The 27527-nt window shown below is 40.8% G+C and overlaps 1 protein-coding gene across 3 annotated transcripts in view; it reads left to right on the top strand.

Annotated features, from left to right (window-relative positions):
* COL27A1 (collagen type XXVII alpha 1 chain) overlaps positions 1-27527 on the top strand; it is a 752882-nt gene that overhangs the window by 145118 nt on the left and 580237 nt on the right. The gene's annotated exons all lie outside the window — the stretch shown is intronic.

Genomic DNA, 27527 nt, shown 5'->3' with positions numbered 1-27527 from the left:
GGGTGGGGGATGAGCCTGTCAGTGCTCAGACCATACGCCGCACACTACAACAAGTTGGTCTGCATGGCTGTCATCCCAGAAGGAAGATTCTAAAGATGATGCACAAGAAAGCCAACAGTTTGTTGAAGACAAGCAGACTAAGGACATGGATTACTGGAACCATGTCCTGTGGTCTGACGTGACCAAGATTAACTTATTTGGCTCAGATATGTCAAGCGTGTGGCGGCAACCAGGTGAGGAGTACAAAGACAAGTGTGTCTTGCCTACAGTAAAGCATGGTGGTGGGAGTGTCCTGGTCTGGGGCTGCATGAGTGCTGCCATCACTGGGGAGCTACAGTTTATTGAGGGAACCATGAATGCCAACATGTATTGTGATACTGAAGCAGAGCATGATCCCTCCCTTTGGAGACTGGGCTGCAGGGCAGTATTCCAACATAATGACCACTGCCTTGCTAAAGAAGCTGAGGGTAAAAGTGAGGGACTGGCCAAGCACGTCTCCAGTCCTAAACCCTATTGACCATCTGTGGGGCATCCTTAAACTGAAGGCGGAGGAGCGCAGCGTCTGACATCCACTATCTCTGTGATGTTATGGAGCAGTGGAAGAGGACTCCAGTGACAACCTGTGAAGCTCTGGTGAACTCCTTGCCCAAGAGGGTTAAGGCAGTGCTGGAAAATGATGGCCACATAAAATATTGCCACTTTGAGCCCAATTTTGACATTTTCACTTGGGGCTTAGGGTTGTACTCGCTTTTGTTGCCAGCAGTTTAGCCATTAATGGCTGTGTGTTGACTTCCATAACACGGAAGTCAATGGAAGACTATTTAAAGTGGGAAGGGAGCAAAATCAGCTATTTATGGGTAAAACAAATGCTTTCTTCAACTTGAAACTAGCTTTACAGATATTGTATTGTTTCTTGTTCGTGCATACTAAGCAATATGTACATTTGGACATGCTACACCACATTTTTTTCTGAAAATGCCTTCAACCTTATTCCTCAGTACCATCATTGTTCAGGCATCTTTCCGAAGCAGCAGCTTACATGTGATCTTTCACAGATCAATCCCTGCTACTGCCTCAGACCTATGTTTACCAGATTTTCCAAATGAAATCCGGAGACACCCTTCTTACCATGTCCATTTTTAACCACAAAACCACGCCCCTTTTGTAGTCACATCTACAAAATTACTCCTCCATTTTTAACATGCTTAGAAACGTTTGGTCACAGACTTTTGGACATTCAAGGTATAACGACGAAATGTTGAGAAGCACAAATAGAGAAATTATGCTGCGTGTAGCATGGCACAGGGAACTGTGGTCATGGCCAAATTGCTGTAACAGTGGGAGTGACTTAAAGTGGTTCTAAAGCCTAAACCTTTTTTTACCTTAAAGTGATTGTAAAGCTTCGTTTTTTTTTTTTTTTAAATGCCCAACTTGTTATATAAGGGTTTTGCACAGAGCGGCCCCGATTCTCCTTTTCTGGGGTCCTCTGGCGGTGCTCTTGGCTCCTCTTCTCGAATGGCCCCATGGAGAGCGTATTTCCATGGGGGAACTCGTGCAGGTGCGCTCCTGCTGCTATCAAGCTATCCAATGAGTACCCTAGACAGCAGATGGAGCTGCTGTGCTTATCCCCGCCGCTGGAACAGTCGGGCTCAGGTAGGAAAAAGGGGGGCTCTGGGGGGCTGCTGCAGCTCAAAAGTTTTTTTCACCTTAATGCATAGAATGCATTAAGGTGAAAAACTGAGGGTTTACAACTCTTTTAATGCTTTCCCTGCATTTTTAAGGTAAAAAATGTTTAGTAATGTCACCCCCTTATACTTACCTGAGCCCTTACTTGATCCAGTGCTGTGCCCATCCATAGCAGCCCAGCCCCAGCTACAAGTTTGAAAATGACTAGCTATTGCTAGAATTGCCAGGCTTCACAAGTTTTTGTCCACAATTGCAGCAAGTCTGTATTGCCTGATTCCACCTCAACATTCTTTGCAAACATTTTGCAAGTCCGCTGCAAGTTCTAGTTGTTATGTTGTGTGATAGTCATCCCACCACAGGGGTCACTGTGGCCCAATTTTCATGCTGTAGACTTGCAGAGCCCTTGCTGTAGACTTATCACTGCAACTTTACTCTTGCTAGAGAGGTGCTAATTGGAAAAGTGTCAACTAGAACTTGTGCTTCAAGTGCTCTGTAAGCGTACAAATTGACTGTGAAAATGTGCAGCAAGTTAACAGACTTACAATTTAAAAATGCTACACATTTTTGGTAAGTTATCCTTGCTATCTGGAAGCTTTCCCCCAGACTTGCAGGCTTTGTTGAGGCAGCTGTCATTCAGATCCTTGGGCAAGGGCTGAGTTGCACTGTCTGTGTCTATGGATGTAGGCAGTGTGGCTCAGGATCGAGCCTGCAGGTTTGCCACCATAGGATGGCATGGTAACACACCTAGAACAGGAGAAGCCAGGAGCACCCCGTAGGACCCAAGAAGAGTATCGGCAATTATATTGCACAGAGCAGGTAAGTAGAAGATTTGGATTTAAAAAATTTTTTTTACTTTACAAGTACTTTAAATGGGCATGGTTAAATGAAATCTGACCCCACTATCTGTGGGTCAAGAGTGCAGGGGTCAGGCGTAAGTAACGCACATAGTGCAGGGGTCAGATGTAAGTGGTGCAGGCAGGAACTGCAAAAAAATCTACAGTATGTAGTAATTTATTTTTATATACATGATGGTAAAATCTGGTCCTGATTTCTTAATGTAATTTCCGTAGAAAAATGTGTCAGCATTAGTGGGCATCTCTGAGTTTTTTACTTTTTTTTATATTTTGTTTTCATTATGAAGGCTTTTTTTCATAACGCATATGCAACCCCAGTTCCAAAACATTTACATAAAAACAGAATGCAATGATTTGCAAATCTCATAAACCTATATTTTATTCACAATAGAAAACTGTTTAATCTGAGAAAATTGATCATTTTAAGAAAAAAATAAGATAATTTTGAAATTGGCAGCAACACTTCTCAAAGTTGGGACAGGGCACCAAAAAGCTGGCAAAGTTAGTGGTACTAACAAGGAAGAGAGAGAAGAACATTTTGCAACTAACTAGGTTAATTGGCACAGGTCAGTAGCATGATCAGGTTTAAAAGGAGCATCTTATAGAGTCAGCGGGGTTGATTTACTAAAACAAGAGTGGAAAATCTGGTGAAGTTATGCATAGAAACCAATCAGCTTCCAGTTTTTTTTTGTTTTGTTTTTTGTCAAAGCTTAAAGCGATTGTAAAGTCTAGTTTTTTTTTTTTTCCCTATAAAAATAACAAACATGTTCTACTTACCTGCTCTGTTGCAGTGGATTTGCATAGAGTAGCCCGAATACTCATCTTCTTGGGTACCTCTTCTGTGATCCTGGCCCCTCCCCTCCTGTTCAGTGCCCCCACAGCAAGCAGCTTGCTTGCTATAGGGGCACTTGAGTTGAGTCACAGCTCCCTGTGTCCTTTCAGATACGAAGCCCTGACCCCACATCGCCCCCTCTCTCCCCTGATTGGCTAGCTGACTTTGACAGCAGCCAATGGCACCGCTGCTGTGTCTCAGCCAATCAGGAGGGATAAGCTTGGATGGATAAGGCACTCGTAGACCAAGAGGGACCTCGGGTAAGGGGGAGCTGCTGAAGGAGGCTGCTGCACACTGAAGGCTTTTTTTACCTTCATGCTTAGAATGCAAGATATGTGAAAAAGGGGGAAAAAACTGCACTAAACCAGAATAAACTACAGAAAACAATAGCTGCTGACACTCAACATCTGAAGCAATATACAATAAATTAGCGCAGCACTAACAGATGAAACCAAACCAATGGAAACATCTGAAAATCACTAATTCTCAGTGATAGTGAAAATAAAGAGTGTAAACCAACTAAAGCACATGAAGTATACCGCAGTGAAGGGGCTAGTGACAATGAATCACTAGGAAAAAAGAAAATATGATGAATATGAACCCGCTATAACACGTAAAAAAATGTGTTTAAATGCGCGAAAGCAAATCGTACAGGTGTGAGTTCAATAAGTATAAACGCTATCACAAACCATGAACGTGAATGTCCAAAACAGTGCGTAAGAACAGAGTAATTTCCAGATGGAGTGTTGACCTGGATGAACCAATCGAATGCCAATACACACTTGAAAGATGTTCAGATGAAAAATTGGGTACTCTTACCAGATATGGTGACACACATACCGTGCGGCAGTGGGTCAAACAAGCTCACGACACCTTAATTCCTGGTGTTCCAATGCTGTAAGAAAGCCACACTGGATGTGGTGATGGGTCTTGGGACTCCAAACCATATGTCAGGATAGCGATGGAAACCGTCCAAGGTAATCCAAGAGGTCAGAAAACGAGGGCAAAACAGGAGTTCACCAGGGCCCAAACGGAAAATGGAATAGAAAAACAGGCTCCATATGGTGCAGGTCAACCAATGGTTTTAATACAAAAAAATATACAGCTCAATGCAGGATAAAAAAAGTGATCACAGGTATAAAATATAGATGAAAGCAATGTGGGAAGCAAAAAGATGCTGAACTAACGCGTTTCGACTCTATGGGTCTTCAACTGGGGCATAATCTAGAATGCAAGATAAACAACCTTCTGACTTTACAACCACATTAATTTAACAAGTTGAAGTTAGAAGCTGATATTGGGTACCATGCACAGCTACTCCAGATTTTGCACTCTAGTTTTAGTAATTCAACCTTGGTGTCTCTGAAGTAAAGATGGGCAGAAATTCACAAATCTGTAAAACAAAAAAAAAAGCTGCATCTGAATGACTTTAAAAATATCATCATCTGCAGTACATAATATCAAAAGATTCTGAGAATTTGTAGAATCCTTTGTATGTAATATTGGATGTCCGTAATCTTTGGGCCCTCAGATGGCACTGCATTAAAAACAGGCATGATTCTTTGATGGACACTGCATGGGCTCAGGAATACTTCCAAAAATCCCTGTCTGTGAACACAGTTTGCCGTTCTGTCCAAAAATGCAAGGTAAAGCTCTATTATGCAAAGGAGAAGCTATATCTAAACATGATCCAGAAATGCTGACATCTTCTCTGGGCCAAAACTCATTTAAAATAGTCTGTTGTGAAGTGGAAAACGGTTCTGTGTTCAGACAAATCTAATCGTGACCTTCTTTTGGTCGCCATGTCCTCCGGCCTAAAGAGTGATCTTCCAGGTTGTTGGCGTTGGTGCTTAGTTAAAAAACTGCATCTCTGATGGTATGAGGGTGCATTTGTGCATATGGACTGGGCAGCTTGCACATCTGGAAAGGCACCAGCAATGCTGAAAGATATATCCAGGTTTCAGAGCAGAACACACTCCCATCCAGACAATGGTCTTTTTCAGAAAAGGCCTTGCAAATTTCAGCAGGACAAAGTTACTGCATATGTGGCAGGATGGCTTTGTAGTAGGAGAATCCGGGTGCTTAGCTGGCCTGTCTGTAGTCCAGACCTTTCACCAATTGAAAATAGTTGGTGCATCTTGAAACAAAAAATATGACAAAGACCCAGGACTGTTGAGCAGTTAGAATCCTATAGCAGATAGGAATAGGACAACATTTTTTCCCCCAAAACGACAACTGGTCTCCTCAGTTCCCAGATATTACAGAATGTTGTTAAGAGGGGATGCTACACCATGGTAGACATGGCCATCCCATATCTCTTTTTTTAGACCTGTTGCTGCCATCAATATCAAAATGACCATATTTTTTTTCTTAAAATAGTACATTTTTTTTTTTTGTTAAAACACTTGATATGTTTTCTATTGTGACTATAATTTTTTTTTTTTTTGTAATTTTGCAAATCAGTGCATTCTGATTTTTACACAGCGTTCCAACTTGTTTATAATTGGGGTTGTACTTTCAGTTCTAATAGTGTTTTAATGACAGCACACTTCATGAGCAGAGCTGGCCCATAGGAGGCGTTTCCACTTGGTGCTTGAACATCTTTCTTTTGATGGCCCAGATTGCATGCGACATGCTTATTCTGAGATTCACACCCCCTTCCCCAATTGGATCAATGTATATTGTGACAAGTTGGGGAATTTGTAGCTTATTGATGAGTTTATTCCATACCAGAAGTAAATTTTGGGGCTTTTCTGCCCACTGTTATTTAAAAGTAACACACAAGTTTACATGGATATCTTCACATGCAGGGGGTTCTTACCATCAATACAATAAGGCAAAAAAAACAGTCAGCCTCGAGGGGTCTCTATGCAGTTCTACTGCTCAACATAGTAGTTTTGGTCTTCCTGACAATCATACGCATCCAGTGCTTGTGCGCGCATGCTGTAATTCAGCTCTGTGTCTTTAATGCAGGGTCCCAGCTGTTCTGTCCCAGATTGTTTCTGTCTCTCTGAGGCTCATGCCTCAATTTGTTCTGTCCTGGACAATATGATGCAATGTGCACCCCTCAACTCCTTTGGACAATATGGTGCAACATGCGCCTCTCAGGTCCGCACTCCAAGGATACAGAAAATTTGCTTTATTGTTATAAAAACATCGAACATGAAAAATCTTTGAGGTTCCAGCATCGTGACAGCACAGAGGGGAGCATGGTTGATGTGTTTCACAAATTTCAACTGATTACCAACAATACAGACCTGATCACAGATGTGGAAATAATGGGCATTTTAGGAAACGGCGATTGCAGGTCAATTGGTCTCAATATAAATAGCAAACACAAGGGGAACACAGACGCTGAATTTCAAAAGAGCCAACTTCCCTAAACTATGAACCTTGCTAGAAGATATAAATTGGAATAAAATCTTACAGACATAGAACACAGAGGAGAGATGGGTTTGCTTTAAGAGCATATTAAATAAGGGCATTAGCCAGTGCATCAGATTGGGAAATACATTTAAAAGAGCGAACAAAGTCTGGGATGGTTTAACTCTAATGTAAAAATGCATATAAAAGCAAAGGAGAAGGCCTTCAAAAAATACAAGGCTGAGGGATCATCATCACCATTCAGAATTTTTAAAGAATGCAACAAGATATGTAAGGGTGCAATTAGGAAGTTTTCAGGAGTAGGAATTGGGGGGGCTTCAGTAACCAAAACTGCAGTGTTTGTCTTCATGACACATTACAGGAAGCACCCTCATCGCTAACAGAAGACAAAATTTGAAATAGACTTGGGAAACTTCGCATTAATAAATCACGGGGACCAGATGGCTTACACCTGAGGGCACTTGGGGAACTCAGTCAAGTAATTGCCAGACCATTGTTTCTCATTTTTACTGACAGTCTGCTGACTGAAATGGTACCAGCTGATTGGAGAAAAGCCAATGTAGCACAAATATTTAAAAAAAGGACCAAAATACACCCCTGGTAATTACAGACCCTTCAATAGTATGCAAGCTCTTGGAGGGGATAAGGGACTATATACAAGATTTTAGTAATAAAAACTGTATCGGCAGTAATCAGCATGGATTCATGAAGAATCATTCTTGCTAAACCATTAGCCTATTAGCCTTCTATGGGAGGTGAGCTGCCATCTAGATAAAGGAAGGCCCATAGACGTGGTATATCTGGATTTTTCAAAAGCACTTGACACCGTTCCCCATAAACATTCACTGTACAAAGTAAGGGCCGTTGGCATGAACCATAGGGCGAGTTCATGGATTGAAAACTGGCTACAAGGGTGAGTTCAGAGGGTGGTGATAAATAGGGAATACTTGGAATGGTCAGGGGTGGGAAGTGGGGTCCCTCGGGGTTCTGTTCTGGGATCAATCCTGTTTAATTTGTTCATAAACGACCTGGAGGATGGGTTAAACTGCTCAATCTCTGTATTTGCGGACGACACTAAGCTAAGCAGGGTAAAGAAGATCTGAACAAATTAATGGGGCGGGCAACGACATGGCAAATGAGGTTTAATGTAGAAAAATGTAAAATAATGCATTTGGGTGGCAAAAATATGAATGCAATCTACTCCCTAGGGGGTGAACCTCTGGGGGAATCTAGGATGGAAAATGACCTGGGGGTCCTAGTAGATGATGGGCTCAGCAATAGCGTGCAATGCCAAGCTGCTTCTAACAAAGCAAACAGAAAATTGCCATGCATTAAAAAGGATTATTAACTCAAGAGATAAAGTAATAATCCTCCCACTCTACACAACTCTGGTCCTGCTGCACCTGGAGTATGCTGTCCAGTTCTGAGCTCCAGTCCTCAGGAAGAATGTACTGGAAATGGAGCGAGCACAAAGAAGGGCAACGAAGCTCATAAAGGGTCTGGAGTATATTGGTTATGAAGAATGGTTGCGAGCAATGAACTTATTGTCTCTGGAGATGGGACGCTGGAGAGATGATATGATTTCAATGTACAAATACCGTACTGGTGACCCCACAATAGGGATAGGTTTTTCGTGGAAGGGAGTATAAGACACGTGGCGACTCACAAAAATTAGAAGAAAAGAGGTTTAACCTTAAACTGCGTAGAGGGTTCTTTACTGTAAGAGCGGCAACGATGTGGAATTCCCTTCCACAGGCGTTTACAGCGGGGGGCATCGATTAGTTTCCAAAAATGATTAGACAAGCACCTGAATGACCGCAATGTAATACTGACATCTAATTACACACATGGGTTTGACTTGATGGACTTGTAACTATGTAAAACATCACAGAAAAAACACATCATGAGTAAAATCAAAAAGTGATCAAGTGTGTGTGTAAGAAATAATAATAAAAAAAAAAAAAAAAAAATATATATATATATATATATATATATATATATATATATATATATATATATATATATGTATGTATGTATGTATGTATGTATGTATGTATGTATGTATGTATGTATGTGTATATATTAGGGCTGTGGAAATTAAAGATTAACGCCTCGATTAATCTTTAATTTTTTTTGAATGATCAAAACATTTTTTATCAAAATTCTCACCTCTACGCCGTCTTCAGGGAGTTCCGTCGGAGATCCGATGACGTCACTGGACATCACAAGGGGGAGAAGTCCGGTGACGTTGAAGTTCTGATTGAACTTAACGTGTATGGGGGAGGAGCTACACATGACATCACGCGCTGCTGCCCCGCGGCTGCTCTATGGAACTAACAGCTTTACATGCTGTGCTTTTATCCTTATGTGAGTAGTTTGTGTTTGAACACAAAAACGTAATCTTATACTTAAGCGGTGAGCACTTAGATCTTTTCTTTCTACCCATGACCTGGCATCCTTGCTGAGATCTAAGGAGATGTGAGAGACGTTTATGGTCCGTGTTAACCCTTTTGATACCCACTTGTATGACCCCCTGTTTGAACAGGGGTCCATGCCATATGGTGAGACTGATTAGTTAGACTGGAGGTGGGGGGATTGTCACTCTACTGTTGAAAAAAAAAAATTGCTTACGTCAGTGCTACAGTTTGAATTTAAAACGTATTTGTGTGAACTGTGAAGTTAAGTCATGGATTGTGGAAATGAACTAGTGTCAGGTGATTGTATATACTGTATAGCACATTTACCACTGACTAATGCAGAGTTGCAATGCAAGGAGATCAGCTAAAAGTAGTTGGATCTGTATGTGCGTTATAATTAATCAAAATTAGTTGATTAATCGATTAAAAGAAGATTGATTAATCGAACACAAAAATTTTAATCAGTAACAGCCCATATATATATATATATATATATATATATATATATATATTTTGAAGAAAGTTCATAACTCGTGTGTATGTCTTAAAATCGCATTGTATCCGTTCCCAGTTCCACTTGAGGTATATATGTATATGTTTCTACAGCGAGTGTGGTATGTTTAATAAACTAAACACATCCACCTAAAATATATAGGAGGGAGGGGCCAGGAGAGAATATGCCATATGACGTGACAGACTTTGAGCGGGTATATCTGAATGATGTAGCTACAGGCATCGTTCAGATATTGCAGTTTTCAGCCGGCAATTCCCTTCACCATAAGAACGATCATATCGGCTGTTCTGCCGCTTGATCATTCTTACCGGAAGCGAGAGGGGACGAACCCCCCCGCCGCCCTCCAGTGCTTCTACTGACTCACCACTACGATCGATGAGTCGAAGAGAGGATCTGCCCACCCTGGATTTTGAGCATAGAAATTTCCGGTGGACCAGATGGTTGCCGGAGTCTCTATGATCGTCGGAGGCCGGTCGCGATGTGATGTTTTCTGTATTCCAAAAAAAACGCGCTGCTTCGGCTGAGAAGCAGTGATCGGATGTTTACATTCCTTGTAATAGGAATAAAAGTGATCAAATTATTATTATTATTATTATTTTTGTTTTTAAAAGGTGAAAATAAAAAAAAGTATAATTAACGATAAAAAATTTTTTTTTTTTTGTAAAGCGCCACTGTCCCTGTGTGCTCGTATGCAGAAGCGAATGCATATGTAAGTCCCACCCACATATGAAAACGGTGTTCAAAACCATACATGTGAGGTATTGACGCAAACGGAGTGAGAGCAATAATTTTGTTTCTAGACCTCTTCTGTAACTCAAAACACGTAACCAGTAAAAAAAAAATTTTCAAGCGTCGCCTATGGGGATTTTAAAGTACCGGACTTTGGCGCCATTCCACGAGCATGTGCAATTTTGAAGCGTGACATGTTGGGTATATATTCATTTGCAGTAACTTCATCTTTCATAATACGCAAAAACATTGGGCTAACTTTTTTTTGTTTGTTTATAAAGCACAAAACAGTTTTTCCCAAAACGCATTTGAAAAATTGCTGCCCAAATACCGTGCGTGATAAAAAGTTGCAACAACCGCCATTGTATTCTCTAGGGTCTTTTCTAAAAAAAAAAAAAAAAAAAACATTTTTAATATTTGGGGGTTCTGTGTAATTTTCTAGAAAAAATTGATTTTTTACATGTAGGAGAGAAATGTCAGAATTGACCTGGATGGCAAGTGGTTAAAAAAAAAAAGACACTAAAAGACACTAACAAGTTACATGACATCGGGAGGAAAAATGGCTAATTGGTCCACAGCTCTCTGCAAGGTTTTCCTGTATCCTCACCAGTGATGTAAGTAACTCTGTTAAAATAAACAGAGTTACGGGGGCGTGGCTTGTGCGCTGAAGAAGATGGCTGCTTAAGCCTAGAGCTCTCCACAGCCGGCCGTTTAACAGCAAAAAAACAGGCAGGTATTCTCCTCTAAAAACATACCTAAATACTCTGCAGTACTCCTGGGACAGTAGGGGCAATGTCTCGCAAAAGAGGACAAGAAAGGGGACCAAAAAAGCTGTCATCATTTTACATTTAAACAGAACAGTGAGCTGACTAAAATCCAAGATGGCGCCGCGGGAGCTGTGAGGAGGAAAAATAATAAAACTCACACAAACCTTTCTGATAGCCATCCACCTGAAATGGATGAGGAATTATCACCCTCATATTCTAATGGCTCCTCTCAACTATCCCCAACATCTCAGGGACCCGCAAAATCGCGGATGAAGCTGGATTCAAAATCTTGTCAGGCAGCTGATACTGAACACAGCTCTGCATAGTGATAATGCTATGTCCTCATTACAGACATCTATAGCTGCTTTCCCAACATCAGGTTAGCCAGTACTAGATACCACAATGATAGAAATGCTATCTAATCTATCCTCCATGATTCATAAATTCTCTCTTGATATGAAACATATGGATGGTAGACTGCAATACGTTGAAAACAAAATGGAGGAATGCACTGAAACAGTGAATGAGCTAGTGGATGCATGTACAGAACAAAAAGATGATTCCATGTGGGTCAAGATGAAATTGGCAGATCTCGAGGACGGCTCATGTCGAAACAACATTAAAATGAGCGGAATACCAGAGTCAGTTCTACCTATGGACTTGCGTAACTATGCAAATACACTATTTTCTACATTATTGCCAGAATTATCGCCAATTGAACTTACAATCGATCGTATTCATAGAATTCCCAAACCAAAACATCTAGAAGAATCAATTCCCAGAGATGTTATTCTGCGAATTCATTTTTATCAAGCTAAAGAGCAAATTCTCTCCAAAGCGAGGAAGCTAACTACTCTGCCACCACCATACTCAGATATACAATTATTCGCCAATCTCTCGCAATTTACACTACAAATGAGAAGACACCTCAAAACTGTAACAAAGGCATTATCTAATCATAAGATCATATACAAATGGAGACATTCAGCCACTATCTTGACCACTTACAACGGGAAACATTTTGCTATATCTACCATTGAAGATGGCATGCAATTACTCCAAACATGGGGTATTATAGTTGATCTTCCACATAACACCCCTGCCTTGAAGGAAAAAACAAATTTGTTCCACTTTGGACAAAAATGTGAACAAAATAGAATTAAATACAAATGAACTACTCCTGCCTGTTAACTCATATGCATTACTGACATATACGGTCTGGTTTGATGCTCAATACCTTACTACTTGAACTTCACCCCCTATCTTGGTCAGCATTCCTTTGAGTGGATTACTGCTGACTCTTGGAAAATATTTTTTTCTTTACTCTTTAATTTTTTTTTCTTCTCTCCCTTTTTTTTAATTTATTTTTTATTCTTTCCCCTCTTGCAATATATATTGGCAAATAACTACTAATAGAGTAATAACTCGTTTTTTTCATAGGTTTGAAAACAAAATCTACATTGTTGTGTGCATGATTTAATGGTAACTGTGAACTGATCATATAACAAATACTTAGATATTTAGTTTAAGCGTTATAGAAACTAGAGAATATTCTTTTAGGAATATATAGAATTATAGTAACATCTAATTTTGATATATATTAATATGTCTTTCAAAATATTGTCCCTAAATGCAAGGGGACTGAATCACCCAGCGAAATGAACCTCTAGGTGGAGTTCTGCCTTATCCTTTAATTGTGACCTATTATGTGTTCAAGAGACACATTTTGCTAAAGATGCATCTCCCAAATGTCAACATAAACATTTTCCTCATATTTAATAGCTATTATGCCGCGTACACACGGTCGGAGAATCCGTCGGAATGCGTCTTATCGGTCCGTGTCGTCAGATAATCCGACTGTGTGTGGTATGCATCGGACTTATTCCGTCCGAATCTCCGTCGGACCCAATTTTCCAACATGTTGGAAATATTTCCCGACCAACTGGGCCGGTCGAACGTAATCCAATCATGTGTAGAGAATTTTGATCAGACCAAGTGCCACGCATGCTCAGATCACATTCCTACATCAAAGCTATTGGCTACTAGCCTGAATGTAGTCCCATCGTAACGAAATTACGTCAACACGTTCTGAAAAATCAGATTTTTCGACAACTTAGTCCGACCGTGTGTATGCAACAGTTTCGGACACAATCCGTCAGACTAAATCTGACGGACAAAATCCGACGGATTTGGTTGTGGAAATCTCATACCGTGTGTACGTGGGCTTAGAGATACTATTACATTTCAATTAGATAAATGTATCACTGACCCTGAAGGTCGCTATATTTTTTTGATTTGTACCATTAACATTATTCAATACACCCTTGTATCTATTTATGCTCCGAATATGAGGCTAATGCATTTCATAAAAAAAACTATAGAGGAGGCGAAGAAAGTTCAAAAAGGACACCTCCTGATATGTGGAGATTTCAATTTGATTCCAAACAATGATATGGATTCTTCTTCTAAGTCCAAACACTATGCTTCTCCCCTTGATTAGTTCATAACTTCGAACTACTTATTTGATGTGTGGAGATGTGGACATGTTAATGAAAGGGATTACACATATTTGTCACCACGGCACAATACCTACTCCAGAATTGACTTCTTCTTGACAGATAAATGGCTGCTTGACAAGATTTCATCCTCCCATATACATACGGCCACGTGGTCGGATCACGCTCCCATTAGCATGTCTATAACAACCACATCATCCCAACCAAATTCATATATATGGAGAGCTAATAACTATATTCTCCAAAATGAAAATTACTCCAACAACACCTTACTGAATTCTTTTCAATTAATTCGATGTCTATATCTGACCCAATGATATTATGGAATGCTCATAAAGCTGTTATGAGAGGGGTGTTTTTTGCAATTAGGTTCTAAAATAAAGAAAGAGAACTCAGAGAATGGATGAACTTACTAAAGAGATAGCCAAAGCTGAGGAACACAATAAAAATGATCCTTCTTTCATTAAAACACAAATTTTCCAGTTACGTAATGAATTAAGAACCCTACTTCTAGAGACACATGAGAAATCCTATAAAAAAAAAAAAATTCTGAGCTACCACTTATGCAACAGGGAACAAAGCAGAGAAAACAATGGCATTACGCATTAAAGGTTATCGATCTAAGACTAAAATTCCATTCCTCTACCATCCTCACACTAATGAAAAATTGCTTAAGCCTTCTTCAATAGCTGAAGCATTTAGCTCATATTATAATGATTTATATAACATTAAGAACGATGGCGATACCCATCAACCTTCTCAGGAGGAGATTGACACCTTTTTGGAGAGTGTCAAACTTCCATCTATTTCCCCACAACAATTAGAATTTCTCAATTTTCCCTTTACTATCCCTGAAATTCTACAAACTATCCGTATTCTTCCTAACTTGAAATCACCTGGTCCAGATGGCTTTACAGGGGAATATTTAAAAAAATTCAAAGTACTCTAGCACCTATACTATGTGACATTTATAATTTAGTAGCCAATTCTTCATCATTTCCCAATGAAATGCTGAATGCTCTTGTTGAAACTCTTCCAAAACCAGATAAGGAACCATCTTCACCTAAAAATTTTAGACCAATTTCCTTACTTAATTTAGATGTTAAAATTTATGCAAAACTTATAGCCAAAAGACTAGATAGTTTGTTACCCTCTCTTATCCATAGAGATAAATCGGGTTTCACCAAAGGAAGACTAGCATCGGATGCTACTAGAAGAATGATAAATATAATACACCATGTAGAACTCACCAAATCGCCATCCCTGTTTCTGTCGCTTGACGCTGAAAAAGCATTTGATAGAGTTCATTGGAGATACCTGTCATCATCAGTTCTGACTAAATTTGGCTCAACAGGCCAAGTCAACAAAGTAATATTAGCCCTGTACTCTGTCCCCTCGGCTCGAGTGTATACTACGGATTCTTTATCATCTCCATTCCCAATAACAAATGGTACACGACAAGGATGCCCCTTAACCCCCCTAATTTTTAACCTTGTTATTGAACCCCTAGCTGAGAGTATTAGGTCCAACAAAAAAATTCTAGGAGTTACCATTGCTGAACAAGAACATAAAATCAACCTTTTTTCAGATGTTTGTTCTTATGATTACTGATCCTGTGAAATCCTTACCGGAAATTCAGGAAACACTAAATATGTTCAGCAAAGTTTCTTATTACAGGCTTAACGCGAATAAATCTTGTATATTGAACTTGGGGATAGATGAAAATACTACTAAACATCTTAAATTAAAATTCCCTTATACATGGACTGAAAGTACAATTAAATATTTGGGTATTCAATTATCAAATTCATGTAAAACACTGTTCCAATATAATTATATTCCACTTCGTAATGCATTACAAGAAAATCTCACTAAACTAGCATCCCATGAATTTTCATGGATGGGACGTTTGGCAGCATTTAAAATGCTTCACCTTCCACAAATTTTATACTTTTTTAGAACTCTCCCGATTCCAATTCCGTTAAAATTTTTCCCAATCCCTTCAGACTGTTTTCTAGATTCATCTGGCAGGGTAAAAAATCTAGATGTGCTCATTCAAACTTGGTGAAGAAATGTCAAGCTGGGGGAACAGGGTATGTGGATTTCCAAGATTATTATTTAGCCTCGGTTCTCACGCAGTCTAAGGAATGGTTTCTATCTCCTCCATCTACAATTTGGGGGAAGATGGAAACTGCTAAGATCCCAGGAAATAATCTATCAATATGGATTCCTTCCATGGCACTTGGAGCCAAGATACCTTCTCGCATCTCCCGAACAATATTAGCAAAACTTAAATCCTGGGTTCGATTTCTGCATCTAACTTCCTCACACCCTCTTCCTACCAAAGTCCAAATTCCGCTAAATACTCTACATAATTTCATGAAGACAACCTCATTTACACCATGGATAGAGAAGGGAATTAAATATCTATCTGATCTACTTGATAATAGGGTGATCAAACCATTTCCTACACTTCAAAAGAAATTTCAATTGCCAAATTCAGATTTATTTCTCTAAATCCGAACTAAGAATTGCATTTCCAACCTCCCATCATGGACCTATAATGTTCCCCAATCGGCCTGGTCCTTCCTTAAAATCCCCATACATCAACAAAAAGGATCTCTCTTTTCTATAATCTTCTTCAACAAAAAAGTGTGTTTACAAAGACTATCCCTTTAATTAGATGGGAAGAATACTTAGGATACACCTATACAGTTGACCAATGGGAAAAAGCTTGTAACACCACATATAAAGCCACATGCTGCTCTACATTATGGGAAGTATCCATTAAATTGACTCAACGCTGGTATCTTACTCCTGAGAAAATATCTAAATTCAACGGCACATTTGACGACAAATGTTGGAGATTGTGCGGCAAAAAAGGTGATATGTTACATACATTTTGGACATGCCCTAAACTTGGGAAGTATTGGGAACAAATCTTTCAAGTTATGTCTGAAATTACCAAAACAGTCATTCCTCCAAATCCCTCACTGGCTCTATTATCCATTGATCTTGATCGATATCCTATCCAGTTTAGAAATGTTTACACATATTTTGCTGTCAGCCAGGATCAGTATAACGAGGAACTGGAAAAATCCTGATCCTCCTTCCATAAAAGAAGTGATAGAATCGACTCAAACTCATTACGTTTATGAATCAATTCTAGCTCTTTGGCCTCACAAAAAAGAACATACTCATAAAATATGGCAGCCATGGGTAAAATGGGCTAGTCCCCAAAACATTGCACGAGTTCTTTGTTCCTAGATAACTTGAATTAAAAAATTACTTACCCCGCTCTAATATTTTAATCTTTGTTTTGTATCTATTAAATGACAGGTTACTATGCTGTCCCGAACACAGTTTAGCACCCATAGGGGTGTTCGGGAATATATTTGGGTTCATCATCTTTGAATTACTTGAATTGGCAGTATATAAATATATGAAGATAATATTTATATTACTTTTGTGTATTGTCTCCACAATGGATGTATTAATAACCTGCCGATCGTTATCTTTATTATCCCTATTATAATTGAGATAATTAATATGGTTTTCTTTATATTATATTTTGTATTATTTTTGGATACTATTATCCATGTAGCTAAATACTGTAACTGATCTGTTGATTAGTCATAATTTCTGTCATTTGTCTTGATAAAAATGTAAACTTTAATAAAAACGATTGATTAAAAAAAAAAATAAACAGAGTTACTTTAGAGGGTAACGAGTAATCTAACTGATTACTCTTCCCCTCATGCTAACTCAGTTCCCATTACTTGGGCGGCGTTACCGCAATTACATTTACCGCCTGGGAGGCCCGCTGTGGCCGCTCTACCTGGCCATTTGTTCCGCAGCAGGGAGGGGGGCTTTTGCCCGCTGAGCTGAGAAGAGGCTGAGACTCAGGGAGACTGTCTGGACCGCCCCATCCCGCCTATGCAGAGAGAGAGAATGTAGGGAGGCAAGGCGAACAGTGAAAAATGAAGTCAGCTGACCAGCTGACACCAGTCGAGTGAAGGGGAGGGTCTCTCTCTCTCCCCATGAGGAAAGGCATCCCTGGAGGCATTTAAGTGACTGACGATTCAAATTGCAGTGCAATCGATCCATCCCAAGTCCTCCACCACCTCTGTTTCTTACCGATCCCATCCCTACCTACCTACCATCACTTCTACAACAGAGGTGATGGGGGGGGGGGGGGGGAGATACGGTAGTGATGGGATCAGTGGTAGTGGGGGATTGGATCAGTAAGAGGTGGTGGTGGGAGAGGATGGCACCACCATCGCTGCCACCCCCTCAAGTACCACTGCCTGCCACCCCCCAAGTACCACCACTGCCACCCCCCCAAGTACTGTACACCACCACTGCCACCCCCCCCCCAAGTGCCACCGCTGCCACCTCCTCAAGTACCACTGCTGCCACCCCTGTCACAATTACTTTGTCGAGTAACTAATTACTTTTCCAATGTAGTAACCGAGTTACTAATGCAATTATTTTTTGGGAGAAGTAATTTGCAACTTAACTAATGACTTTTTAAAAGTAAGATGACCAACACTGATCCTCACTACTCTTTTCCAGCATTATGCCACAACCCAGTGTGACATAAAATTACAAGTTTGTTGTGGATTCAGCTTGCCATAACCACTTCAGTAGAAACACCCACACATACAAATATCTTGTTGCATTTTGAAGAGTGACGGAAGGTCAATGATACACAAACGGCAGTATGGGTGTCCTCAAAGTGCTGGGCAGGTGCCATCCAGTGTTACTGTGATATCTGCAAACGGCCCAGATTTTACCAAGGAGAGCTTGATAGACCCAGCTGACATTCATTCACAGATACTGTGCATCTGTGTCAAATCTCCCTGCCCCCTGCTGCTCAAACACGTCCAAGGAAAGCTAATTAACAAGCTGCTGCAGCATTTATGAGAGGCAGGATAGATTGAGTCCGTACCTGCAGTGAAAGAAGATTCTGAGCTGAAAGCAGGCTAGGTTATCATCTGGATGAGTTGCAGACATATCAGCCTGCTGTTATAGGCCTACAGGGAAGGGGTTAACCCTTAAACGAGGAGTCTGCAGATTAACACCTCATACCGCAATATAAATGGGAAGTTTTGTCATCGCTGGCAAAACCTTTTTTCCCTCCACAATCCTCTGGAGCCTTCAGTCACACAGGAAAACAGGCCAGATGTGAAGGAGGGTGTCCCTGTTAAAATACAGAACAAGCCATCTATCTTGCACATAGAGTGGAAAAAAGTCTTCAGAATTATCTGTGAGTGAAAATGTATTGGCACTTGTGGTGGAGTCTATGGCAAGTTAGAAACCCTGAGAATAAAAACGTAAATACATTGGGGGTTATTTAGGAAAGGCATGCCATTTTGCACTGCAAGTGCGCTTGAAAGTGCTGTCGCTCTAAATCTAAGGGATAGATCTGCTGAATTTATCATCCACTCATGTGCAAGCTAAAATGCTGTTTTTTATTTTCCTTGCATATCCTCCTTGGATCTACAGCGACTTTACCTCCAAGTGCACTTGCAGTGCAAAGTAGATTTTCCTTTAGTAAATAACCCCCATTTTGTGTATTCCTTGTCTATGAGGGTATCTTTGTCCCATTTGCAAGGTATATTTCTGCATTAGTAACATTTTGTAATCTTAGTCTTTATGGTATATTTATCTTTAAAATGATCCTGCAATGAGATTTTTTTTTTTTTTTTAATTGAACTAATCCAAATAGTCTTTGATATTAAAACAGAAACAAAATGTTATTGCTTTCCAAATAAGCAATCAGATCTTTTAACTACATATGTATTTACTTGCTTTGCTTTTAAACCCTTACAAATGCTGTTTTGTAGTTGTCTCTTTAGCGGTTGATTGGAGTCCACCTGCATGCATGTGAAATGCCACATGATTTTTTGAAACAAATAAAAGTTTAAATGTAGGTTTAACGCTGAAGTTTAGCTACAAAAAAAAAATCTCTATGTCTTTATTGAGATAAACGTACCTGTAGTGACAAATCTTCTACCACACGCAGGCATCTGCATCCTGTAGAACTTCACTGCAGGGATGCCCTGCCCTCTTCCTGTATCTGAACTTCAAGCACTGCAGAAGTTAACAGCATTGGGTCTTCTACAAAATTATTCTAAAACAGTTCTGAATGAGAACCCGCCCCCTCTTTCCTCCTCCATTGAGAAGATTTCTTTCATTGATTACACTGTCAAGTAATCTATGAATGGGGAGAGAATCCTCCGAATCGGTAAATTCTCTTACAGATCACGTTACAGACTGTGAAAGCAACCAAATAATGTTTCTCCATGAAGGAGGGGGCAGGTACGTATCAGGAACTTTTTCATAGCAGCTTCACAGAAGACCCAAAGCTATTAATCCCCACAGTGCCGGCCATTCAAAGACGGGAAGAAGATGGGGCATCCCTGCAGTGAAGATTTCTACAGAATCCAGCTTCCTGCATTACGTGAGACATTCTACACAAACTCAAACATTGATCACCTTGACCCCAATTAATTATTTAATGGAAGTGTTTTTTTTGTTTTGTTTTTTTCCCCCTCTGGGTGGAACTGGATGTAATTCTCCTTTTTCAACCAGATTAACTATGTAACTGTGTAATAAGCAATAGAAAGAATATAGCACAACTACTAGAGAAGGCAAAACTCAGTGGTCAGACAAAAGTGAATTGGCCAAAGATGCAACCAGGAGGCCAATGGTAATATTGCAACAATTAAAAAGATTTGCAGCTTAGGTGGGAATAATAGTCCTTTGAAAAACAAAAAACACAAGGCTGAGCTTTATGGTAGAGTCTAGAAAATGCTGGAGGAGAGTCTCTACAGCAGGGGTCTAAAACTCAAATTACCTGAGGGCCACTGGACAAGTTTTAATATCCCATGGGGGCCGCATGCATACACATTTAATTTAAAATAATATTTGTTATTTTTTTTATGTAATCCTTTGTAAATTGGTATAAAAATATAGACATTAAGTTCTGCCAAGTATAACATGTTTCAAAACAGATTCCAAAGTTCTTCTGCAGAACTTACCCAATAGCATATAATAGTATGCAAGCATAACAAAACATCATATAAAAAAAATCATATAAGAGTATTGGTCAAGGCCCAAAGACACAGCGGAATCCATGCTAAAGAATTACCTGAAAACCATGTGGACCAGTTGCCCCCCAGCAGAGAGAGGGGGCCAAACTAGTCCTATCAATATGTGAGAAACAAACAATGGGCCACGTGGCATTAACGCCACTTGGGGGGTTCGCCCTGGGACACTCTTCACGACCCACCCAGTCCTGGGACACCAGGATGATGACACCAAGATACTTTGCGACACCCTGTGCCTCCAGGGAGATATTGGGGGAATATCGGATGCATTTGGATACCTTGAACTCTATGAAACCAAAAAAAAAAAAAAAGGATATTCAACATATAATCAGGTAGGTAACCCAAACTTGGGATCTGCTAGTTTCAACAACGCCAGAGGGAACAAAGGCCGTAGCCGCAGTGTTTTCACGCCAGGCTGCCCAGGTAGTATGGTAAGCTGGGTCTTGATGGCTTTCCAGAAAACCTGGATCTTAGGCCCCATTATATATGTAACATTGTGCCACGCTGACCACAACCCCTCCAATAGAGGTCCGAGACTAAGGAATAAATACATTACAAAACAGGAACATGGTATTTAAAGTGTTAAAATCTTGTAATTTTCCTTTTTCCAGGCCTGTAAGTCCCTGTGAATAGAGCCTAGCAAGGGAGCAAGATTTTGTGCATATAGCATCTCAGTCTGGTCAGTAAGTCTGATAACCAAGTAATTCAGGGAAGAGTTTTCCCAGGTAAATGGAAAGGCCTGTTGTAAATTAGTGGCCAAGATAGTGTAATAGGCAGGATCTCAGATTTTATATAATTCATCTTGAAACTGGACACTGTTCAAAAAAGCTGCAATTCCTTAATCAGGTTTGACAATGAGACAAGGGGGTCCATGAGGTGGAATAGCATACACTTCAATCTGTTCATAATGATTTTTGCAAAGATTTTCAAGTCATTTTTCAGCAGAGAGATTGGACAGTAACTTGAAGGGTATGGTCCTTGCTATCTTTTGGAAGTACCGTAATATAGGCCAGTAAGGCCTCTGGAGGAATCCGAGTACCATTTGCAATAGTGTTGAAGTATCCACATAGTAGAAGTGGTAAAAATGTAGCGTAATAGGCCTCAGTGTATCCATCAGGACCAGGGCTTTTACCATTAGGCAGAGATTTGACTGTAGCTTCTACCTCCGTAGAGGTGATCGGAGACTCCAAGGCTGCCTGCTGTTCCTCTGTTAACAATGGCGATCTTGCAGCCAAATAGTCACAGATGCGCGCCAACTTAGAAGCCTGCTCCTCCGAAGAGAGAGAGGCATCAAGGTTATACAAATCAGCGTAATAATCTCAGAATGACAAGGCAATCCTAAAAGTATGAATGACAAAATCTCCTGCAGGAGCTCGAAGTTTGTATACATGGGTCATGGGCCTTCATTTCCAGAGAGCCCTAGCCAACATTCCACCACACTTATTGCCATGCTCATAGTATTTATGGGCTAAGTAGCATAGTTGTCTGTGGACCCGTCTATCGAGGTGGGAAAAAATGGCTCTAAGGTCTGTGAGTGTTTGAAAGTCCTCAGGTGTGCCATTCTGTTTTGTGCCTGCTGCAAATCAGTCAGTGCCCTGTTAAAATTGGCTTACCTTTCTTAAGCTTGGTGCCTAAAGAAATAAGCTCACTTCTCACCACTGCTTTGTGTCCTTCCCACACCGCCCCTTCACTTAAATTCTCAGAGGTATTCTCAGAAAAATAACGGTTGAGGGTATTGGTTACCTTAGCAACCACAGTAACATTCCAGTCTAGAAGGTTTTCATTTAATCTCCAGGACCATTCCTTCTTTGCTACATGTGGAATTATAAAAGTAGCTGAAATTGGGGCGTGATTATAGATAGTGACGGACTCAATCATGGAGGTCTGCGGCGACTCCAAAGCATGATGATCCACGAACAGAAGATCTATCCTGTATAAACCTCATGGACCCTGAAGTAGTAGCTAAAGTATTTGTCATTGGTGTGCAATGCCCTCCAGCTGTCAACAAGGTGTGTTTGCATTGCTTTCTTGAAGTGCTTGAGAAAAGCAGAAGCCCTTGTACACACGATCAGAGATTCCGACGGAATGTGTCCAATCGGAGAGTTTTGTCGGATATTCCGACTGTGTGTGGGTATGCATCGGACTGTTTTCGTCTGAATATCCGTCGGACCAAATTTTCCAACTTGCCGGAAATATTTTCTGACAAAATGCTCCGATCGGACATACTCCGATCATGTGTAGAGAATTCCGATCGGACAAAAAGCTACGCATGCTCAGATCAAATTCCAACATCAAAGCTATTGGCTGCTAGCCTGAACGTAGTCCCGTCGTAACAAAATAACGTCATCACGTTCTGAACGTTCGGATTTTCCGACAACTTCGTCTGACAAAATCTGATGGATTTGGTTGTCGGAATCTCCAATCGTGTGTACAAGGGCTAAGAATGAGTAGGACGGTGGTGGGGTGTGCCTAGTAAAGGGTCTGGGCTGATTTTAAAATCACCTCCCAGTATTCAGGTGCCCTCCTGAAAGGACGCTAGGCGATCAAGCACAGAGTCTGAATGAAAGTTGGTTTGTATTCGGTGCATACAACGTTGCAAACGTGAGCTTCTGTTGTGCGATAGTGCCTTTAACAAAGACATATCTACGGAGTGAATCTGAGAGATGTTCAAGGTGCTAAAATGGGCAGGATTTGTGAATGTCTATAGCTGTACCCCGTGATTTAGGAATAAGAGAAGAGCCAAGATAACAATGAGGGAAAAGATGGGTAGGAAGTTTGGGTGTGGAATCATGAGTAAAATGGGTTTCCTGCAAAAAGAGTACCTGAGCCCCAATCTTTTCAGCTCTAGCCACAGTGTGTTGCGCTTATGATGCGAGCAGAGACCCCAAACATTGTAAGATTACCTTAAAAGTAGCCATGGTAAACAGATGTAGCAGACAGGTAGAGTGTCAGTACCCGCCTGCTCGGTGTGACGGTATCATTCAAAATGCGTCTTGAGAAACATGTCAATGACAAACAAAACCATAAACTATTTGCGGACAAGCTTGGACAAGTCCAATAACAGTCAGCTGAAGGCCTAAACCAGGTTCCCCTCCCTCGGAGAGCTCCTAGGTCGAATCCTGGTTCCCCCCAAAGGGGGTCATATAGGTCGTATAGGAGCTTGTGCTTCGCTCACACCCATAGGAAAGTGCAACATCAAACAAGGATGGTAAATGTTCAATATTGGTGACACACTCTGGGAATGTGGCAATATGAGCAGTGCATTATGAGTCGTGAAACAAGGTTACTGTATGTGGAACCCCAAACACATATGGGAATACCATTGCTACGGACCCAGTGCTTAGACTGGCTCCAAACATACTTCACCAAGGGTTCACAAACTAAAATGTGAAACATATAGCCAAAAGCGAACCAGGTCAGGATGGAAGGGAATTTGCAAAAATCCAAAAGATTTTTGCAGAGGGTGTCCCAGGAGTACAGCCGGATGACTGCCTCCTCTGGCCTCAGGATCGACCCTTGGATCTTACAGGCAGCTAAGGTTGTGGGAGAGAAGGCATCGGAACATCTTGATTGTAGCGCCAATCTGGAAAATCAACCGGTTCCAATCGCGGGAGGTCATCTTTGCTTCTCAAGGAGATTTGCTGCCCATCTTTGGTAACTTCTAGGCTAAAGGGGAATCCCCACTTGTAGGTCAGTCCTGCAGTTTGTAGAGCTGTAAGTAAGGGGCCTAGTGCCCTGCGTTGCACCAGAGTGCGTAGTGATAAATCCTGATAAAAGAACAGATGAGCTACAACAAAATCATAGTATGGTTTCTTGTACATCCTTTGCATGATGCGATCTTTCAGCGTATATTTGTGGAACTTGTATATTATATCTTTAGGGTGTCCAGGTCTTTTGAAGGAGGGCTAGTGCCCTATAATCCCTATCAATCTCAATTGGGGTAGAAGCTCCAGGATGTCATGAAATATGTCACACAAAGTAGGGACGATGTACTTGGGTGCTGTAGCTTCAGGTAAGCCCCTGATGCGTATATTTGCCATTTGCTGTGATTTTTAAAGTCCTCTAGATGACCGAGCAATGTCTCAATTTTCTGATCTTGTGTCAAGCACCTATCTTTTAAAAGGGAGATTGAAGAAAGAGCCGCCTCAGATTTTTGCTCTAAAGCCTCTATCCTACCCCCCCCCGACTGCGTTTGGTCAGTTTTAAGTTGATCTGTGTCTTGCCTGAAAGCTTTCTCCACTCTGCTGCAAAATGTTCCAGATCTTTCTTGCTAGGTAAGGACCAGATGTGCTGTTTAAGGTCCCTGTCCCCTACAAAGTCTGACATGTCAGACCCTTGGTCTTTGGAGATAGAAGAGCGTGGAGATGCAGGAGGAGCAGTTTCACTCACCACACGTAGGGAGGGGATAGCTAAGACTGTCGGCATGTGGGATACTGGCTAACCCGTGCCATGCTGTTTGTCCTCCCGATCTGGCACCATCTTGGAATCTGCCCTTGTTCCACTGGGAAGCAAGATTCCAGTGATCCTCGCTGCATGTGGCTGGTCCATTGTGGCTGTGATGATGCCTGCCACCTCTGGTGCATAATAGAGGGTATGTGGGAGACGAGAATCGCCCTCTGTGCTGGATTATAGCTGCTGTGTGAGCGAAGCACCTGAGCCTCATGCCTTCATAGCCAAGCACCCTCGTTATTGTTTAATATTTTAATATATTGATATTATTCTTAAACAGTATGCCCCTCCAACTTACCTGAGAGATTAAAACAGTTTTACACCCTGGTGTACCAGCAGACGATCAATTTATGCACACCTGGATTGGAAATAAAAATCGTTCCATTTTCCAGCGCTCGTTTCTCTGAGTCAGCTCGCAGTTGCTCTCTGATTCAGAGTGCCGGCACTGTGAGGGCCAGTTTCGTGGTCGGCATCCACCGCCAGAGGTGCAGACCACAATGCTCCTGCCCCGGACCACCAGGGCTTAAAGGTTAGTCCTCACAGGATCCCCAGAGACCTATTTTTTTTCTTTTTTTTATCAATTCCCAGTTCGGCAATAGATTAAAAAAAAAACAAAAAAAAAAAACGCTGGTTCACTGGATTTCATCTGGTCCGCATTCAGTGGCTCACCATGAAATTTATCAGTATCCTGGTGGACCAGTTCTGCAGGCCATTTCTAAGCATCTTATCTAGTAATGTAATAAAGGGGCATCACATTCTATGTTAAATGGAAATATGCTATGCAGAATATTTATAGGACTTTTTGGCAAAGCTATGCGTCAAGTATAGAAGGATCATAACAAACATTTCTAGATGTATATGAACACTAGTGTTAAAGGGGAAGTTCCTCTTAATGTACCCCCCTCGTCTTTTGTTTTTTTTTTGGGGGGGGTGGGGGGGTTGCGGGTACCTAGCTTTGGTAGATACCCACTCCCATTTTCGGTCGTATTGCCTAGGCAATTCCAGCAAGCTTCCCACACTAAACATGCCGATGACTGGGCCCTAAAGAGCGATATAGAACGGGCCCAGGTGAGGATTGCGTTGGATCCCTTAACGGGTAAGTGTCCTTTTTTAAAACGTGAGCACCTGTTACAGTATTTGTAGCTGCTGGCATCTGATTTTTTTTTTTGAGTCAACAACTGCTTTAAATAGCCAAGGAAAGGGCAACTCGAAAGCATCCCAGGTATATCAGTGTCCTAGGACAAGCGTGGGAGTGCAAACCAAGAGGGCACTCCTACAAAGTAATCAAGTTTTTACAAACCGTCAAGGTAATCGTAGAGTAGACTAACAAGCATAAACATGGCAGAAACCATATGATTGTATTCCTTACTCACCTAAAGGCATATGTGCACTACTACATATAACCTGCTGTGCACACACTGCCAGTTCAAGTAGAGCTACAAACAGTCATCTAAAGATACAGCTGTATAACATTTAGGCTCCATGCCAAACAACTTTCTGGACGCCAGATTGCTGGCAGAAAACGCTGGTTGAAAAACATGCTTTTAACAGCGTTTTGAATGAGCGTTTGAATTTTTTAGCGTTCATAGGCGTTTTTAATAAAAATACACAGAGGACACTCCAAAAATTCCACAGTGCATTGAAAAAATAGAACGCTGAACGCTAATTAATGCGTGTTTATGCGCATTTATCGGCATTTGCCGTTTTTTTGGATGTGAAAAACGGCACTTTGAACGAGAATTTCTGGTGTTCAGAAAAAGCCCATAAACTCCACTGCTCATTAAAGCTAAAAAACGTCCATGTGTGCATGGACACATAGGCTAACATAGAGTGGAGTTTAAAAAAACAAAACGCCCAAACTCCAATAAACTGCAGTTTATGAGCTCCAGTGTGTATGGAGCCTTAGACTGGGAATATCCGTACATCTGTAAACAAGCTTGTCACGGCCTTTTTTGTAACCAGTACCAATTCTTCTAATAAGTTACTTTTTTCCATAAATCTTTAAAATATTTTACGTTGTAACCTACTGTATATAGACAAGACCAATCCATTTTTATGCTACCATATGTTTGCCTGTAGTGTTTGTCTACTGGATAGAAGGGAAGCCTGTCCTCCATAATCATACCTTCATTGGAAAATGTGTCAGTTGTAATTGGACTGTAATTTTTGTCAGTATGTACTGGTATTGTTGTCCCTAGTAGTTTACCTAGTCTTCCTGGAGTAGTACTTTGCCATCTTATCCCAAAGAGTGTATGTCCATCTGC

This window comes from Lithobates pipiens, unplaced genomic scaffold (genome assembly GCF_037356315.1).
Source record: "Lithobates pipiens isolate NorthernLeopardFrog02 unplaced genomic scaffold, aLitPip1_a1.2 Scaffold_1, whole genome shotgun sequence".
NCBI lineage: Eukaryota > Metazoa > Chordata > Amphibia > Anura > Ranidae > Lithobates > Lithobates pipiens.
The sequence above is the reverse complement of the archived record's forward strand: the minus strand, read 5'-3'. Positions and strand labels throughout refer to the sequence as shown.